The sequence below is a fragment of the Cyprinodon tularosa genome, unplaced genomic scaffold (assembly GCF_016077235.1).
Source record: "Cyprinodon tularosa strain WSP-4 unplaced genomic scaffold, ASM1607723v1 ctg86, whole genome shotgun sequence".
NCBI classification, from domain to species: Eukaryota; Metazoa; Chordata; class Actinopteri; order Cyprinodontiformes; family Cyprinodontidae; genus Cyprinodon; species Cyprinodon tularosa.
Genome location: NW_024039629.1, coordinates 1041822 through 1049245, shown reverse-complemented (window position 1 = coordinate 1049245; position 7424 = coordinate 1041822). Strand labels below are relative to the sequence as shown.

The 7424-nt window shown below is 37.2% G+C and overlaps 1 non-coding gene across 1 annotated transcript; it reads right to left on the bottom strand.

The window, feature by feature from the left end:
• Positions 1-2253: 2253 nt before the first annotated feature.
• trnav-aac lies at positions 2254-2326 on the bottom strand. The gene has a single exon. It is a non-coding gene; the product is annotated as a tRNA-Val (tRNA).
• Positions 2327-7424: the final 5098 nt, after the last annotated feature.

The window sequence follows — 7424 nt, the reverse complement described above, 5'->3', positions numbered from 1 at the left end:
AGCCCAACTGCTTTGCTTTCACTAGCAGACCATTATGACTGTTGCCATAAGGTTCAGCTTGGTACAGTACTTGTATATTAAATTTTTTTGAAAATCAGTTACAACAAAAGTAATCATCAAAATAAGCTTCAAGAGCAGTAGTTATCCTTTACATATTCATGTTTATTGAAGTCAACAGTAATCACCATAGGTGATTACTCAATATTATTCATGGTGATATACAACTGTAGCTGCAGCTAAGTATTTAGTATTACTGCAGAGTGTATCCATGAACACATGGAACCAAACTCCTGTGGTATGTATATATGGGCATGCTCATGTACAAAGGATTTACAAAGCTTCTTCAGAACGAAAATATGCTTAATTGTCATAAAACCGGACAGATGGACCCAGTATTCAAGGTGAGACAGTCAGAAAAGTTCAAAGCATTTATTAAAACAAACATGAACAAACAGTAACTAAGGTGGAGCTGTTGGATCTGTGGCACGCGGCGACTGCCCATCCCATCCCAAGGAATTATACATGTTCCTTTCACTTATTGTTTTTTGTTTTGTTTTTTTTACTTATTTTCTAAACATTTTTTAAATGAATATATTATGTAGGATCCTTATATTCTTATATTTGCCCACTTTTAAATAATAGTTTTAACTTGTTCTTCTTTGCAAAATACCACAAACTCTGATTCGATGGTTTTTCTGTTTTTAGATATGCCAAAAACTTGTATGAACTTTGACAGGGCGATTTCAGCAAATGCATATATATGCTTTCATTTAAATCCGCTATTGGGTGTATGTTAAAGGTACTCTGCTGTCGAAATGTAAACCTGGAATGCAAATCTTTTGCATCCTGTATGAGGTGTATTTCACCATTGCTTTATGTTTAGGTTAGCTGCTTGATTAAAAAAACAAAAAAAAAACATTACTGTATGCTACCATTTACTTGATTATTAAGTAGGATGCTAAGTTCAGGTCAATCTGCAGTGTTTTTATGAACATTATGGATAAAATTTGCAGTGGGTTTCTTAGTCTTCCTGATGCTAATTGCTCACTAAATTTCCCCTACACCCCTTTCAGGCACTTGCAGAGCAGTTGGATTTTTATGAGACTGAATTATACCCAGATGAATATTACCTATTTGGGTAACTATCTTATTTAAAAAAATCAAAGTATCCGTGGGTAATTTCCTAATTTATGCGACACCTTTCACAGTTTTATTTAAACTATCATAAAAATGTTGCATAATTTTCTTTTTAATTTTTCAGAATCTTGCAATACATTTTTTATTCTATCAAATAAAACCCTAACAAAATACATTTAAGTATGTGATTGTATCATGACAAAACCTGGAACAAGTCAAGCAGTTTGATCGCTGATTTAAATAAAAAAAAAAGATTGCTTATCGAAGCTAAAAATCAGATGGTAATTTTCACACCCATAAAGGTATATATATATATAACATGAATAAGTAGCGAAAACTCGCTGAAGAATTTTAAATTAGATAAAAAATTGGAGCAAATTGATCAAAATGTCCACCATAAATATTTAAATTGTGCAAAAACGAGTCGTATTGAAATCATGCACTTCAATCAGTAAAGATGCTTTTCACCTTGAGTACTTAACATGTACAGAATTCATTTAGTAAACTTTTACAATCTATATGAAATTTCATAGTAAGAGTTCAAATGCAGATACAGACTTTCATCCAGTGGTTTCTGTAAGTTAAAAAAATAATTTAACCTAAATTATTTTTGATTCTTAATATTTCTTAAAATTCAGCATAATAAACCTAATTTGTTGGTTAGGTTCAATATACTGTTCTTTGAGATCAGAGAATCATAAAATGCTACACAGTGAATGCATTACTGCTCCCTCCATTTGCTATCTATTGTGTATGTTTGAATTGATCTTCATTTTTTAAAAATTGAAATTAAGATTTGTGTAATATTTGTTCTCATTGCCTTTTTTTCCTATAAATGTAGGAAGATCATTTCAGGGATCAGTTAGATGGACATAAAATGAATTTGCTTGAAAAAGAAATGTATCAGTCAATCTCTATTTAACATCACATCTTATTTTCTTGTTCAGATTTGTCTGGATCATTTACATCATTCCCTACACGGATTCAAATTCATTGCAGTTCAAATCCTTGGAAAAAATGTATTATTGATTGATTTTTCTTTATAAAGATCACAATCCAGTAATTAACACTGACATAACTGTCGAAGTTAAAAACAAACACACACAAAAAAAAATGTGTTCCCGCCCGGTTTCGAACCGGGGACCTTTCGCGTGTTAGGCGAACGTGATAACCACTACACTACGGGAACTGGTCGAGACCCTCATTGAGCAACTCCGAAAATAAAACGCGCTTCCTGCATGTATGGCCCGTTTGCTCGCGTTGTTTTCAGTTTTTAATACAGTTTGTTAACATTATTCTTTCACTACCACCCCGTGGTTTTGTAATCCTATCTCTCAAGAGACGGGCAGCTACTGTGTTTGTTTACTCTGGCTCACCAGTATAAGTCACCGCGGCGAACACATTTCTTTCTGACACTGAACACTACGGATAAAAATGCTAAATATCTCCACGTTTTCATTTCAAGAATGGAGCTTAATGTGCCGACAAGGGAGCACAGTGTTAGAGAAGGTAGATTGGCTAAACTAAACCCACACCTCTCTGCAACGGTCATTTGTAGGCTATTCTTCTCCAAACCAACGCTTTAGAAGGCTTCCGCTATGGCAAGCCAAGAATGCCACTATTCTCATCTAATTATCACCTTAATATTGACATTCACTCACTAAAAGCACCCGTTTTTCCGAAATTTTGCCGCTTTTTTCGCCATCTTTTACCAACAAGCACCGCTTTTTACGTCCGTCATGATGGTAACACAATATGCGTATTCTTTTTGGTAAAAGATGGCGAAAAAAGCGCTGAAATTTCGGAAAAACGGGTGCTCTTAGCGAGTGAATTTCAATCTTAATGTGATAATTAGATGTGAATAGTGGCATTCTTGGCTTGCCATATTCATTGTCCTTTTTGCTGAGTTAACTGCCCCTCAGATGCGTAGGGACCGTCTGAAAATTGCAACATTACAGAAATCGGAAGGAAATGAGTATTGTCATCAAAATCATGGTCTTGCATCAGTCATACTACAGTTCATTAAAAAATTATCATTTTTAGAAAGTATTTTAGTAATATTTTAGTAAACATTTAGGAACGTATAATAAAATAGATATTTCAGTAACAAAATGTGAAAAATATTCAGCCAAATATTCAGTACCCAAAGTCCCCTTTGCCAGAAGTGTAATGGAGAAGTGGGTATACTCGCACCTTTTTTTTAATGCTGCCCAGAAACAATGACACGTAAGACCGGTCTATGTAGTTTACCCAAAAATTCATTTGTAGTATTTACTCAATGTCATATCATTTCTGTTATTTGATCTCAAGAAGGAACGCCGGCCCACAGACTAGTGAGAGACAAATAAGCAATTTCTGTTAACTATTCCCTATTCCTGAGTCCCTCCACATGGATCACACCTATTTTCTCACTAACCAAATCAGTACTTTTTTTGCAAACTGTCTTTTTGAACAGCTGATTCCCAACAGTTAGTGTGGGCCACTATTAAAATTAACATAACTTAATCAGGAGCAGTGTGTTGGTATGGTCACACAGGCAGACTGCATGAATATAAAATACAGATGAGGAAAACATGGTGTTCAGTTATTTTTTTAAACATTTATTTCAACAAAACATTTTAGATGTGAATTTTACATCCTTGTCCACATATTAGGTTAGATTTACAAATTAAAAAAATTTAGAAATGTATTAATCGACACTTATCATTTTTAAACTACATCTAGAGTCATGGTCAAACCTTGTGGAATCACTTCCTGATTTGTTGAGTCAAATCAACAATGATTACTGTCGTTTAATGTTTAAACTTTAAAGGATGCAAATAGGAATAAAGCCTGATTTATACTTAGAAACCAGGTTGTCTGCATGTGTCGCAGTTAACGCACATATGCATATTTGGTACCTTACCAGCTTGTTTTGTTTGTATGACCGCCATTATGAAAAAAGACTCGTGAAGATGGACCAGTTACAGTAGCAAGGTGCACAAGAATGCTGGGAATCTTTTTCCACCTGGATCCCCGCTCTTTTTCACCCTCATGACCCTCCATTTTCGCACAAACTTGCCCCTTGCGTTTTTCCACTTCCTCACCACCTTGGCCGTATCTAGACCCACAGCTAGTTCGTAATTGTCCCTCTTCTGTTGTGGCGTGGAATATTATAGCGCAGACCATGCTTCCAAATTGGGCATAAATCAAAAATATCTGCGTCATAAGTCCGAAAAGATCACTGCGACATACTGCTGCGGGAGTATAACCAACCCTTAATGCTTCATTCAGCTGTCTCATGGTGGTAAAGTTTTTGAGTTTTCATGAGCCTGTAGAAAAACGAATCATGTGACTGCTGACGAATCATGTGCCATTGGTGTTTATGGGAACCATTGACTTCTAATATTTAAACTTTATTGGTCTCACATTGGAGAAATTTACCTCTGCATTTAACCCATCCCCTTGGGGAGCAGTGGGTCTGCCATCGTGGGGCGCCTGGGGAGCAGTGTGTCGTTAAGGGTCTTGCTTAAAGACCCAGAGTGGCAGTCTGTGGGAGTGGGGCTCAAACTCAGAACCTCAGGATTCCAAGCTCTATGCCCTAACGACTAGGTCGCTATCACAGGTCATCAATACCATATGATGCGTTACTGTCAAACATTGTACAGGCATTACTGTAGCACATCGCACACCAATAGATTCACCAAAGTCTCCTTGTCTATGCCACAGCACTTTGTTGCTCCCGCTCCTCTCTCCTCACTGTCTTGCACTGGCTCAATGGTACCAGGCAGGCAACATTATATGTTTGTTTTAAATTGCTTTTAAAGGTTGTTTTTTGTAAATGCTCTACTGTTCACTTTTAATTCAATCTGACAAACTCGCAAAAGAAGGAAGGCAATTTGAAGAGTTTTATTCAAACAATATTTTGGGACTTCCGAGCTCAGGCCTCATTGGGGGAACATTAACAATGAATTTTTTCTTAAATTGTATGCATGAGTTGCTGAGTGAGAACAGGGATTAACCCCCCCAGGCCTGAAACTGGTAGTGGAACAGAGATGGGAGGAAGATGGATGCCAGCTGGAACAAGCCGCAGGTTCATATCAACCTCCATGATGAGAAAGCATGAATCACTAGTGTAGAGAAAAAAATTCCCCCTTGGGAAGAAATCTCTGCAAGAACCAGGTTCAACATGGCGCTCTTCTGCTGGACCACCTGTGGATGCCTTGTGAAAGCAGCAAGAGTCCAAGGAATTACTTTGATTGGGCCAAGCAGCAGAAAAAGAAAAGGAGACAGATGGAGGTTGCAAGGACAGTGGAGAAGCAGATGGAGGAGAGTTGAATTTGGGTCAACTCTGCTCTTCTCGCAAAGCATGGGATTTGTTTTTGGGGGCTAGAGAGAACAAAGATGGCACGGACATGGTGCAATGAAATGAAAAGTAGTGATCATCTGTCCGAACGGTCAGTTTAACTGTGTTCATTATAAAGTCCACTATATATTCCCTTTTCTATGTATTGATTGAGGGAGTTAGGGGTTATGGCAGACGTTCAGAGCTGTCTTGATCTTGACGCTAATGTTTGGCTTTTTTTTGCTCCTGCTCACCTGTCTAATTGGACCGGCGTCTGATTAACGTTGATTGTTTCCACCTGGTTCCCTCGGCTATTTATGGTTTTTTCCTGCCTACCATCAACGCCAGATTATTCGAGTTGTGGTGAGAGTAACTCTAACTTTGCTTTGCCCTTGTTTGCTGTCTCTGCTGTGATTTTTGTACTGTTTTTCCTAGATCCAATCATGGACTGTTTCACTGACCTCGGCTTGGATTCCCTTCACGGACACTGTTGCTCCCTAGGCATCGGCTGGCGTTCAGCTCATCACTCGGGGTTCTGGAAGCTGTCATGGCTGCAAACAGTGGACCATCTCTCTCCTGGATTCCTCCCTCTCCTCTGGGATTGGACTGGACTTTGAACCAGGTTAGTGACTTTATCACCAACTCGTTATCAGCCCAACATTCCAGTCACTGACCTGTGTTTTCCATCTCTGCACAGAATCTGGTTATCAGCCCCAATGACGTCAGCCGTTCGTTGTGTTCGTTTGTTAAAAATAAGGAAAAATTGTAAAAATTCATTCTGGTTGGTCTGTCTGAATATTTGTTCCTAGTTCCTGAGGTTATCACAACAGCCTCTGATTGCATGGAGTAATTTCAAAATTTCAATTTCAAAGGTAAGTTCAAAAGTTTCATGATACATTGATTTTGAATATAATACAATATAATATATAGTATCTGTATCGCTGATACTGAAGCTGTATTTACTTCGTATCGGATCGTTTAATGAGCATATTTATTTGAACATGTTTGTCACGGATTCATCTGTAAAAACGACAAACCCTAAATCATCAACAACAAAAAATAAAATATATCCAAAAAATAACTACTTGTTTGTACATTATAGTACAAACTGCCAAGAAACAGTCACAGACACTTTGGTATTGGCCAGCATTTTACTAGGGTTTCTTAACCATCCCATCCATTTGTATTGCCCTTTAATTGCCTTGCAACCGGGAACTTGACATGATCCGCCTGTCTTCTGTTACTGGAAATGGGAGTAAATAACCCAGTACGACTGCTCCATCAATTACTGGTCAAAGGCTCTAAAAACATCTCATCAAGCAGTCCTCTGAGATAAATATGTCAAAAGCAAGCATGGACCCTATCAATACTACTTCCACAAATTGTCTTAGGTGCGCATCACAATCTGTTTTCCATTATGGACACAGCTGTAAAAACTGTGGCTTGCTTCTTTGATTGGAAAAGGCCACATTTATTAACCCACTGATTTTTACCCATGCATTTAGACTGAACTTACATAAATAGATTTTTGAAGACACTGGTGACACATTTCTTTCTTTTCTTTTTTTCTTTTCTTTTTTTTTACAATTTTCAAAATTTCAAGAAAAAAACTTTGTCTCAAAACCTAGACCTTTAATAATAAATAAAAACCTTTAATATCAGGACAGTGCTTAAAGTAAAAAATAATTTAACAATTCACTTATCATCCAAAATCTTATTCCATTCAAAAGCTATTTAGAACAACAAACATTGGCACTGTGTCTGTAAATTCAAATTTGTAGAGAGAAAATGGCTTTGAAATAACAGCAGTTTGACATTCTCCATATTAAATGTACTGGCTCTTGTAGCTTTAGGGGTTCGATTGGAAAGGTCCTGAATTGTTTTCATTAATCCACCAAACTAATCTGTCCCTGTCATCGTGTTCTATTCCCTCTTTTTATGAGTGAATGTTTGAATATTTCCA